The 13,008-nt window shown below is 40.7% G+C and overlaps 1 protein-coding gene across 2 annotated transcripts in view; it reads left to right on the top strand.

The window, feature by feature from the left end:
- The window catches only part of LOC100706902 (low-density lipoprotein receptor-related protein 1), a 98,385-nt gene that overhangs the window by 18,972 nt on the left and 66,405 nt on the right, over positions 1 to 13,008 (top strand). The gene's annotated exons all lie outside the window — the stretch shown is intronic.

Below are 13,008 nucleotides of genomic sequence, written 5' to 3'. Positions count from 1 at the left end.
TAAAATGCCTGTAGTTATCTAAGAGGACAGAGGGCTCCGGGTGGGTTGGGGAGTGGTATGTGTCTGTGTGCGTGTTTTTGGAGGGGCTGACCTGGGAGAGAGAGAGAGAGCAACTGTGTGGCTAGGGCAGAGAGCTGTAGCTGCAGTCTAGACGCATGAGGCTGGATGAGAGCAGGTCTGGAAGTCATTAGAGACTCGCCCAGAGCAATGGAGAAACCTGCTGTTTTTCACAACCTGCCTAGGCCAAACACACACACACACACACACACACACACACACACACACACACACACACACACACACAGCTTCTCATCTTGGCCTTTCTTCTTCTGTGTCTATCTGGGACAGGAAGAAATGATTTGATCCTCTGTTTCTTGCTACTCCATCTATCGTATGCCAAACCTCTCAACAGCAGCAGTCATAGGACCTATTGCCTCCAGGGACCCGATTTTATACAGTTAGGGAGGAAAACTCTAGAAGTGAAGCAAGGTCAGAAAATAAACACCAGTCCTTAGCTTTCTTAGAACTTAAAGTTGAGCTTGCTTGTGCTGTTACTGAGAGGTTTCTGTAAACTTTCCTCTCACCAGAGTGTGACCAGCTACCAGCCTCAGTACAGGTGGTTAAACCATCTGGCACAGGAGGCTTTAATTGGGATCGTGAATTTCTTTTATGCTCAGTTAATGCTATCCCTGCCGTAATCAAAATATACCAGCAATCAGGTTTTCCGAATCTCAAGAAAACACCCAAACCAACAATGAATGGATGCTATTGGCAAATATTAGGCAAAGCCTGCTGTAGTTCATTCCTCATGTAGTCACAAACAAACATAATAATGAGCCACATGTAACATTAAGTGGTTAGGACTGATGTCTCACAGCAAGAAGGTCCCGGGCTTGAATTGACAAGCTGCTCGGGCCGTCCTGGGTGTCCATATTCTCCCAGAGTCTTCCTCCCACAGTCAAAAGCCATGCAGGTTATGTTAATTAGTAATTCTAAATTCGCCGTCGGTGTGAACAGGAACATGAAAGGTTGTCTGTCAGTATGTGTTATAGTCCTACGACAGGCTGGTGACCCATGCTGTCACCCCATGACACCTGGGAAAGGCTCCAGCTTCATCATGACCCTGAAAGTGATAAATTATGCGGTTGACACACACACACACACACACACACACACACACACACACACACACACACACACACACACACACGTGAGTCTGTAACCTCAGTAGGCATGGAACCAATACTGGGCTTTGCTGCTGATGTTGATACAAGCCACATTTTCCTCCTTCACACACACACATTCATACAGCACTGTATTTTGTGCCTTTAAATACTTTCTGTTTAACTATCAGACGCACACATTGACACTCCGATAGATGCCTCGGGGGCAATTTGAGTTCAGTATCTTGCCTAAGGATACATCAATCTTTAGACTGGGGCTCAAACTACAGATCTTCCGAAGCCACAGGCAATATATGAGCTAGTTTTAAGTTAAGATGGTCTAAATTTTCAGCTTTTAAAAAAATCAATGAGAGTGAAAATAAGGATGAGTGACACTGTGAAGGTCTTGCCTAACTCTGAAACTCGTCTGCTTAGCTGTGATGCATACACACATGTGTACATGTGCCGCATACAACACAGAGTCTGAGCCGCTCCCCTGCTGGATGGTCTCTGTGATGAAGCAATTTTTAATTTGCTGCAGTACATTAAATTTTAAATGGCGGCGTTACGGCCAACATAACCTAACCACCTAAAAAGCTACTCTAAACCAGAGTTTTCAGAGACTATGACAAGAGATAAAAATGGACAGCAAAAACTTTTATACGCACGTTTTCCCCCATCATATACTGACAAACCTGCGTTTTTATTGTTTTGATTAAAAGTGCTCTTTGTGGAGGGTCTTTTGCAGATGCTTCTGGTTGAAAGATGCATGAGGTGGTTTATTTATTCACTCATGTGGACGGAGCTTCACAGTGGCCTTTGTTGAGGTGTTGGCTATTGCCAGTGAAGTCAGCCACTGTCCAGTGCAGCTGCTTTGCCCTGCTGTGTAACCCCTACAATGCTGTTCTTTGTACCCCGGGGCGCTGGGTCAGACTGGCATAGAGGGATACTGAATGAGTAAAACAAAAATAAAATGGTCTTCTGGGCGTGTGGCCTTTATATAGAACTTTGAACTACATTTCTAGTCAATGAACAGTTAAAAGCCAAAAGATGAATATCAGTGTGGTCTGCAGCCTTCAGGTAGGGTGTCAGTTCCTGCCTCAATAACACAGGAAGAGCCACTTTTAGAGTGGAAAACAACTGATGTAATGGGGCATCTCACTGATGCCTATCAGAAGAAATGAAAGACTGTCATGAAAATAAAATCTAGTGGGTTTCATCTTTAACCTTGGAAGGTAAAAGCGGTTATAATCTGCTAATGTACAGTTGACTGCAGTTATAAAAGGAGCAACAACCCAGGTCATATTAAAGCCATTAAATTAAATAATACTAGGTTAGTATAAGAGTCTGTTGTTCCTATAAGGATAAAGGTGTGAGTGCTTCCACTTCTTTACACACATTTTTACCTCTCATAATAAGAATTTTAACTATTAACTAAAGAAGATGAGGAAAATAGCTCTCAAAGACCATGAATCCATGCCAAATGAATGCAGCAACATAGTTAGACAACACTTTAACCAACTCAGTAAATCTGATGCTCGCAGTTGAAGGAAATTTAAGATGTGATGCAGACACACGTGACAAAGATGACTCATAGTAGTAATAGTTAAAGAAGCTGTAAATGTGACATCTGGAATCGCTTATTGTTTGTGTGTTATTGTACCTATAAATGCATTCAACAGAGAGTATTACTAGAGCTGATCTGGAGAGCGCTTGTAGCATTTATATTCATAGGTTTCATTTATATGGAGCTTTTTTCATGCTTTTTCTATGCAATCAAATAGAAAATGTTTGCAATTAAAAAAACCGAGGAGAAGCTAAAATTCAAAAAACTATATCTGTAGTTACTGTTATTAATGCATGCATTTCATTGGAATCTGAAGGATTTCAGTCATGGCTGGTAGCCATAGGTGTGTAGGTAATAGGTGAGTAATTCTAACACAGTTATTTTGCATCATGACCGGGTGTCTTACCTGACTACAGCTGCTAAATTTACACAGTACACAGTAAACTGTTACCGTGGTTGAGACTCACCAATAGACTTGCTTTGCATCTTTTGGTGTAGGTTATACCTGTGAAATTAACCTCAAAAACAAGCAAACCCCTTTGTTTGGATTTGCAAACAGAACTTTTGGATTCACATTTTATTGCCTAGTCTAACATAATTCTTGTTTCATTGCATTACAAAAGACTCCAGTGTAACTCCTGAGGGAAATTTCCTGCTCCTTACCTTTTATATATTCTACTGATGTCGTTTTCCTTGCCATATGCCCCATTGGTTTCTCAAAATTCACTGATATTATTCTGCAAAATAACATTGTGTGTTATATTTAATACTTCCTATATTTAAGAATAAACTCTGCAAGGATTCAAACCATTCCCTTTTCAATTATTTTTAAAAATATTTCCAATATGTATGGCTAGGTTCGTATTATCTTTCAAGGATTGTGTAAAAGTTCAAATTAATAAGTCTTATATTTGATTTTTAAGCAGTCCATAGGTGTAAAAAAAAATCTAAAAATGTGCAATACATGTTGTATACACATGATGCATATCAAAAAATGTAAACATCTCATAGTTATAGGTTAAAGGACCCAAATGCTCCAAAAACAGGCAAAAGGTAACTGAACACCATTTTTCTTGCAGGCAGCAAAAAATCCAAAAATCCAAAGTTGATAAATCCACAAAGGTCATAAAATATCAAAGATCCAAAAGGAAACAGCAAACTTAATCTCTGTAAAGGCAGAGTGGTTACAATGAGGGGAAAAAAGACACAAAGTAACAAGGGAAAACTAAACACAGGTGAACATAATCAAGGTAAAGAATGGACAGGAAATAAATCTAAAGAAAAGACACCAGAGACAAACCCTGTAATGTAAAAACAGGAAGTAACAAATTGAACACAGAGGGTAAAGTCACATAGCCATTCATTCATCTATTTTCCCCCCTGCGTATTGATGTCGTACTGTAACATAGGTATGTTTTGAAAACATAATGCAGAAGATATTTTTTCTTATATTTCGGGTACAGTTACACAAACTACAGAAAAAAATACTTCCCCTTATAAAACCTCGGTGCAAGGTGCACTTCTGCAAAGTTTTTCAAGGTAGTTGGCAAGAGTAGGTGGTTTGAAGCATCTTGTTCTGTTGATTTAAGTTCCTTTATTTGCTTCAGTCTCTGTGATGCTGAGATCAGGGCTCTGTGGGGGCCTTACCATCTGTTGCAAGCCTCCTTGTGTTGCTGCAGTAGACAGTTCTTTATGACAGGCTCGTTCTCTTGCTGCAGAAGGATTTTGGAACCCATTATTTGACTCCCTGATGGTATTTCACGATGGCTAAGAATCTGCCCGAATCATTAGAGAAATCACTAATTCCGACCTAAACCCCAGCTGCATTTGCAGAAATTCTGCCCCTAACGTGAGTAAATGGGACCATCCTTTCCTGCTTTTTACATTAGACTTGCTCTCATTTATTTCACTGCAGTTCCTTTTTTTATGTGTAAAATAGAAACCTGTGGGTCTGTTTTCACCTCCGCGGAATGTATATTGTGCATTTACTGTAATGACTATATTGAAGGATGTGGTGAGCCAGATGTGACCCACCGACTACGGGGCCATTTTTAGATGAGGGGTTGAGGCTGGGGCAGCGGAAAAGGGCAAAGCTGGCGCCCGAAGCAGAGCCCTGCCTATGTTTACCAAAAAAAAAGCATGTCAGGGGTTTCAGTTTTTAAAACGCTATTATGTAATCTGAGCAGGTCTCTCCCCAAAAAGAGGTGTGGTAGGCCATAGGCACCCTAAAGCGAAAGCAAGCCTAAAGAGAAATATACAGCGGGCTTTTCAGCTCAAAGAAAATCAGTAAGGTGAACTAAAAACAAAAAAAACAAAACCCTACATTTTTGAATGTACAGACAGATGTTGAACACCTGGCTTTGCCTTGCGGCTCATCTTTCTCACCACCTGTGTCTGATTAGTGGCAGCAGTGAACGACTGCAGCCTGTATCCTGTAGTGTGCATTATTGAACACACAGCTTGTCTCCTGCAGCATTTGTTTAACTTCACACTCCTCTTACAATGATGATTACTCTCATCCCGACCCCCCCCCAACCCCAACCCTCCTGTTTCATTTATCTATTTCTCAAGGTGATAATTAGTCTGTCCTTTGATTTCATTTTCTGTCGGCCTGTGTAACAAATTTAAAAATAACTCTTCGGTTTGGGGCTCGGTGCTCGATTTGTGACGATTAAAGTCAGCCTGCTGCTCTCTGAGTAAGAGGTCTGAGCCAAAGTGGACTGGAACGCCTTTCAGATATTTAGTCATTCTGGGCCAGCAGTAAGTCTTCTTTGAGGAAAATGTGAACAAAACTGAGAGTTAAGCCTCACACCATGGTGAGGAAAGAAGTCTTTTCAATCTGGGAAAAAGAGGTGCCGCGTAAAGACCTTATTTTAGTCAGCGACGGGTCTGTTCCTCTTCTTTCAAAACTCCAAGAGAAAGAGTGAAGGGTAGGAAAAGAGCGTCTCGTTTGCTGTGCGAGAGAAAGATGTGTTAAACTCCTTTCTGTACTTTTAAAGCTGAAGGAGAGCAAGTGTGTCCCCACATATTTAAATTTCACACCACACCAGTTTTTTTGCATGTATCGTTGACCTTTTCTCTCTCATAACCAATACTGGAGTTTGTCCACTCTGTCTAGCTGGTTGGGGTATTCTGGTGATGTTGTCCTGTTCGAATCTTTCAATTTACTGCGCTGACAGCACTGTTTGCTTAGTGGTTGCTCTGCCCCGAGGAGCAGTGGTGCTTGTGTGTTTGGAGAAGGCTCAGTTTGTTGTGCTTTCAAAAGCTAGATTTAGCCTTCCTGCTTTGCTTGTCCCCCTGCCAGCCACCCCAGAAGCCCACCCCCCCACAAGAAGGGAGGAAAATGCAGTCTTGATATCTTAGAATTTAAAAGAGTGAGCAAAGATCCAACCATTAAGTGCAGGGTGGTGGGAGAGGACGCACAGTCAAGCCAGATATTACTGGAATAAACTTTTATGATGTAAATTTTTGTTAAAAAAAAAAAAAAGACAGCTAATACTGAGATGTGGTTGCCTGTACAAAGAAAATTCAGATAGCCTAACTGAAAATTGTACCACTGTGGTACTTGTCAGTCACCCACAGGTGCGGTTCGAGTGGCAGGTTAATGTGTTGTTTTCCACCTGCGGAGCAAAGTGTTTATAGGATAGCTGTCAGAAAGAGGGGAAAAAACAGCTGTGAAGTGCAGCCATTGTTCCCTTTGCCGCTCGGCTGTGCTGTTGCTGTGTTAATTTTTGGTGTCCTAGTTGTTTGGGGTTTTGTTTTCCTTTGGCAGGGCAGGCCAGGGGGGTGTGGGGTAGGGGAGGGTCGTGGGGTGCCTCTGTGGCGCTGGGTCAGGATCTGGGCGCTTCATCCAAGAATATGTCATGAGGCTCAAGAGCATCACCAGTGAGGGCCCGTGAGGACGTGGTCATGAGTTTACATTTACAGTATGTGTGATGCCTTTGATTAGATTATTCTTTTCAGTACAATTTGCTTTTACGTTTTTATACTTAACCGTCTGAAGTATTTCACATGTAATAAAAGGCAGTGGGGTAGAATTGGTTTTCTCTGCAGTGAGCCTCATTCTGGCTCTCATAAAGCTCCTTTTATGTTTTACTGTAGCACCGGCAGGATCTTGTTATTTGTATTTGTGTTTTTATTGGTGCATTAAGAATCCATTTGACTAGCAATATGGGGGAAAAGTGTGAACTACTCAGTGGAAAACCCTTGCAGCCAAACAGACTTTGGGCTCTGGGACAGCCTAATCCGGACCCAGATCATGACTCCCTCTCAATCAGCTTGTCTCCTTTCTACTGGTGGAGAGGGAATGCAGATGAGGAAGCAGTTTCCAGGATGAATCATTCGGCATTCATCTTGTGAAAGAAATAAAAATCTTAAAGTTGCAAAATTATGAGCGATTCCTACATGACACATACAACATTCTCCTCATAAATCACAGAGTGCCAACTGCCCTGTCATCACTTTGCTCCTGTGCCCCGTGGTCCTTACCCTTTACTGTTACCCCAGCTCTCCCTCCACGTGGCTGTGCCACAGTTCAGGTCAGGCTTCGCACGTGACACTGCTTACAGCTCTGTGGCTCAGCCTGTTTTGTAGGGGGTCACAGCCGATTTGTGTGATCCAAACAATAGCCTTAGTTCTTTTCTTCACCATCCCACTACCACCGCCCCCTTCTGCCCTCATTCCCTTGGACCGGAAAAGTTCATGTGATCTACCTCAGTGTATAGCAGCTTAGAGACTCCACTGGTACAAGGTGTATGAAATCCTGCATGCCTCAGCCTGGTTTTGATTGGTGCTTAAAGAAGAAAAGCTTTGTTTGGCTCCAGCTGTGACCGCCAGGTGCTTATACTGATTAAAAAAGGGGTAAATCATAAAATAGATGGTTACTTCAGCTCTCATATTGCATTGCAGTTTTAATTTTTAAGGGATATGGAAGAAATGACACCTGTCCTGTATCTGCTGACGCCTCCGTGACGTTTGTAGCAGAGAAACTAGGTCTTGGAACAAATTCTGGTTCTCCACAGGAAAAAGATAGTCAAACCTAGAGCTGGGCGATATAAGATTTTTTTCATATCACGATATGTTTTTTTCATTTCAGGCAATAACGATATATATCACGATATAAGCCAAATAACTACATTTGTAAGATTTAAATGTGCCGTTGCTCACAAGTAACATGTGAAATAATCAGCAGCTTGTTTTGATTTAAATATTTATTTCCCATAATAAGTTCAACAGGGTAGATGTACTTAAGGAACATGAGACTTCAGTTTCAGATAAATAAAGGCAAATATTGCAAACTACACAAAACGCAGCCGCTAAAGTGTTTAAGTTTCAAAATAGAACAAACAAAACAGACCACTAAATTGTCAATTCCACTTAGAAACAAAGTTTTAATTCTAAAAATAAATCTCAGTTTGTTTTGCAGAAGAACAGACAAAACTGACTAACTTTTGTCAATATCAAATAAACTGAGAACTAAAAGGAAATTCTCAATCTCTCCTTGTTGTATAGCTTAGCTTTTCAAACAGTTTTAACAGTTACTTTAGTCTGACAAAAGCCGAATGACGAATCAGCGCTTTCAGTCAGAGATTGAGCATGCACCGCTTTATTGCATTTCCAGACTTGCTTTCGGCACAATTTACAGTGCGCGCTACTCTGTTTTTTGTCAGACTTGAAATAGCCGAAATACCTTCACACTACGGAACTTCTGTGGCCCTTCTGTTCGACAAGCTCTCCGGCATTGGAACCATCATCTGTTTTTTCTTCGGTAACCTTCGCTCACGCTCTCGGTTGATTTTTCTCTAGTCGGCGCACTCATTTCCTCCATTACCTGGGCAGCCCGGCTGGCTGCTTCCCAATCAAATACACATGTGCGCCTTGGCACTTGTGCTGTCACGTGACGTGACGCTGCGGCTGTGATTGGTTCGGCTCTGCGCTACTTAATTTTGATTGGCTGTTCTTTTCTTTTTTTTTTAAGAGGACAAGAGAGATGAGGCCTATCGCAATAGTTTAATTTTTCTATCGAGAAAAAGTTATTTCGCAATACATATCGTTATCGTTCTATCGCCCAGCTCTAGGAAAACCCCCCAGTTTTTAACCACCATCAGCATCACAAGAATAGCTTGTAGGGGTCAATAATGCAGGCACTAAGATACTTTTTCTTTTTCGTGGATTGAGATAGAGAATAGTTGAATCTGTACCCAGTAGCCCTGTGCAGGTCTTTCAGTGAACTAGTCAATGAGCTCTGTACAAAAATAGAGCAAAGGAAACTTCTTAAAGGAAAAAAAAGGTTCAGGCCTGCTAACCTGGCTCACTCACTGTAGAGGAATGTTGATTAAAAAACCCTATTTAATTCAAATTAGAAATGCCTTTTCTACCGCGGCACCTTCGCCTGGTGCCAGCTTGAAGAAGAATTGAGCCTTGTGGGTTTCTGGCCACTTCCTATGGATGAGGTGTTTCACATGGCCTTCTGTGTCTCCTCTCTCTCGCTCTCTCTTTTTATTTCTGTCTGCCTCTCTGTCTCCGTCACGTTACCTTGCCTTTGGAGGACAAATCATTTTTTATGTGCTGTTTAAAGAAGGAAAGTGAGTAGGCATAACAACATGGAAGAAAGGCAGAGCCAACAGTTTAACTTTTCACATATACAGAAAAAGCATCTGCAGCATATAGGCCAGCAGTCTGTTTGAAGTCGGTGTGTTAAGCAAAGAACAAAACCTAATTCCTACCACTTGTATATGTCATAACACTAAACACAAGAAATAATGTTTTTTTTCCATTTTTAGGTTATTGTTTTATGAATGAACGAAACTTAAAGGATCAGTTTGAAACTTCTTTCTTGGCACGAGTTGATGGGAAATTTGATCCCAGTCTCGAGTGTGTTTGTGCTAACTGCAGAGCTGGGAGCGAGCTTCGCATGAAGATTTGAAGCAGAGGGAAATTGTTACAGTAGCAAAGCTGTCTCAAAAAATGTGCCACCTCGAAATATCACTAATCTTAACTGGAAAGCATTTTAAGTAGTTTAAGCAACTCGGCTGGAGCTTCATTCTGGTATTGATTTTCTCATTTAACTCTTGGAAAGAAAGGAAAGTGCTTTCTAAATGCCAAACTATCACTTGAGCAGAAACATCTCACCGTCTATCACATTTCCAACACAAGTATGAAATCTAATTAAAGCATTTGTTCTCAGCTATAGCCTCATTCTGCTGCAAACTGGATGTTATCACTGTGATGATAAATGTTACAAGAGCAGCCGAAAGTTGTGGATTATTGCTTCAAAATTTGGAGATACCAGCCAAAGTTCTGGGCACACACAGAGGGTTTGTACCGGGGTTATGCTGAGTCATTTAGTCTGTGGGAAAAAAAAAAGTCTGGTCAGAGTTACAAAACAGCAAACTCAATCCCAGAAAAAGGAAAAAGGAGTTCCTTTGCAATGGATTTTGTCAGTATATGTTCTTTCTATATCCAGTTAAAGTTTTATGAATTTACTTTTCAAAGGTCAACATGTTTTCCTTCCCAGAAATCCCAAAGTTCTTTCTTAGCGCACACTCACATCGGGACTACATGCCAGAGCTCTGGTGTGATTATTGTTGGTGTTTTGCCTTTTGGAGAGAGATGTGTGCACACTGCAGATTCAGTGAAGGCAGTCATTTGGCTGGTCCAAGCTAGGATAATGGTGTGTTTTTATAGTTCCTCCTACTTTTCTTTAGTGGCCATCTTTTGCTGCCTTAGTGGTGCTTTGGATGCTTGCTGTGTCTTTCTGCCGGTTAAGTTGGCGAGCAGGAAAAATGCATGAACATCCACGATAAAGAAGTACTAGGAAAAAAAGCATTAGAATTTTTTTTTTTTTTTTTTTTTAAATGTAATCTTTCCTGTTTGCATTACACAGAGGAGACAATGTTTCACAAAACCACAGCCAGTGTAAGAACAGGATCTTATGTAGCAAGGTTTCCCAACTCTAAAACATCAGATATTACAACATGTAGCTCTGATTAATTCCTGCAAAAGAAATCATTAATCACTCAGCACAGTGACTGGGTCAGGTGTACTCTGCAGTGTATCTGGACAAAGGGTAATATTTAAAGGTTCTAAGATATAATATTACCTATATTGGTTGATTCACTGAAAGCCAGACTATGGATTCTTTATTCTTGTGATGTTTTGTGTTGAATCCAACAGCAGTGGTACTCTCCACAGAAATTTAGGAATGGATAGCTTAACTCACTGGGAGAGGTGGCAGAGAAGGATTTTGTGTTCCTTCGGTCTGACAAATGTAGTGCCCGGGGACTTTGTCAGAAAGTCTGTCATCTACTGCTAGAACAAAAGGGCAGTATTTTTGTGAAGACCGATTTTAAAGCATTCCTGCTTTACTGCATGGTTTATAGTCGAGAGAAAATTGATGAAAGAGATAAAGGGACAAGGCATATGATGAAGATCCAGAGGATAAGATTATTCTTAGGCTGTGCTGTATGAGCCTCTGTGGCTTGAGACAAAGCTGCTTTCAACAAGGGTTTGCAATGGCACAGCTAAAGGTGTTTTCACAGATGCGGTGATACAGTACAATTTTGGTATCCATCACACTTGTGTTTATTCCTGCCGTGAGTGGTTCTTATTGGAAATCCAAGCACAGTGACGGGACTTAAGTAAATACTTTTAGCTTATCTTATTTAGTTTAACTATGTAGGCACTAAATATACAAGTGATAACAATTATAAATGTAACCAATTAATCTTTGTTTGGGTTATATTCCTATGTTGAATAAACTAAAATAGATCTATCTATATACATACAGATTATTCAGTACAAATCATTCATGCAGACAACTAATCAGGCACCATCTCAAAGCATTAGGGCATGAATACATGACCAAGATGACCTGCTGTAATTAAAATTGAGCATCATAATAGGAAAGAAAAGTGATTTGAGTGACTTTGAACATGGCACAACTGTTGATGCCAGATGAGCCGGTCTGAATTATTTCAGAAATCACTGATCTGCTGTGATTTTCCCACACAGCCATCTCTCAGGTGTGTTGCTGATGTCAAAAGTCTGAGGAGAATGGCCAGACTGCTTCCAGCTCATAGAAAGCCAATAGTAACTCAAATAACCACTTGTTACAACCAAGATACGCAGAAGCGCATCTCTGAATGCACAACAGGTCGAACCTCGAAGCAGCAGAGACCACACTTGGTTCTATTCTGCCAACTAAGAACAGGAAACTGCGGCTACAATTCACAAGTTTACCCAAACAGTAGAAGATTGGTAAAAATGTCGTTTGGTCTCATGAGTCTCAGTTTCTGCTGCGACACTCAGATGGTAGTGTGAAAATTTGGCATAAACAGCGTAAACTCATGGAGCCATCCTGCCGTGTATAAACATTTCATGCTGCCAATCTGGTATAATGGTGTCGGGGATATTTTCTTGGCACACTTTGGGTCCCTTAGTAGCAACTGAGCATCACTTAAACACCAAAGCCTACCTGAGGATTGTTGCTGATGATGTTCATCAATTTAAGACCACAGTGTATCCATTTTCTGATGGTTGCATCCAGCAGGATATGTCACTAAGCTCAAATCATCTCAAATTGATTTCTTGAACATAACAATGAGTTCATTGTGCTCAAATGGCCTCATGATTCACCAGATCTGTTTAGTAGGGCAACATTTTGGATGTGGTGGAACAGGAGACTCATCATAGATATGCCAATTTGCAGCAACTGCATGAATCTATCATGTCAATACGGACCAAAATCTCAGGAATGTCTCCAACGCTTTGCTAAATCTACGACTAACCCTTCAGAAGCCTGAACCAAAAATCCAAATTTTCTGAAAATGGAGCATTTATTGAACCTTCTGACAAATGTTATATATAAAAAGAAATAATGAGTTTTAATTTGTATCATATTTGCTACGTCCCAGATTCTTTTTGTCTGCAATTTATTGCTATTTAAATATATTAATTAATAGAATGTGTATTAGTGGGAACCTTCTGAAAAGTACTGTCAACTTTGAAATTGTTTGGATGAGAGGTTATTAAATTCAGAGTTAGATGTTTTCAGTTCTGCTTTTGCAAGCATGCATTGATGTCATAGAATACAAAACAGTTGGGGAAGGTGTACTTGTACTGCATGTGCATCCATCTGTGTCATTTACTTCTGCAAACTATGACACCAGAAATTTGACTTCCTGTATGCAGAAGAATTTCCAGCCACCACTGGAAATTTGAGCAAACTGCAGCGAGCGCTAAAATTTGGGAACAAAAGTTCAAAGAAGGATGTTAGTA

The sequence above is a fragment of the Oreochromis niloticus genome, linkage group LG5 (assembly GCF_001858045.2).
Source record: "Oreochromis niloticus isolate F11D_XX linkage group LG5, O_niloticus_UMD_NMBU, whole genome shotgun sequence".
Lineage (NCBI taxonomy): Eukaryota > Metazoa > Chordata > Actinopteri > Cichliformes > Cichlidae > Oreochromis > Oreochromis niloticus.
Note: the sequence above shows the minus strand (reverse complement) of the source record. Positions and strands in the feature narration are given on the sequence as shown.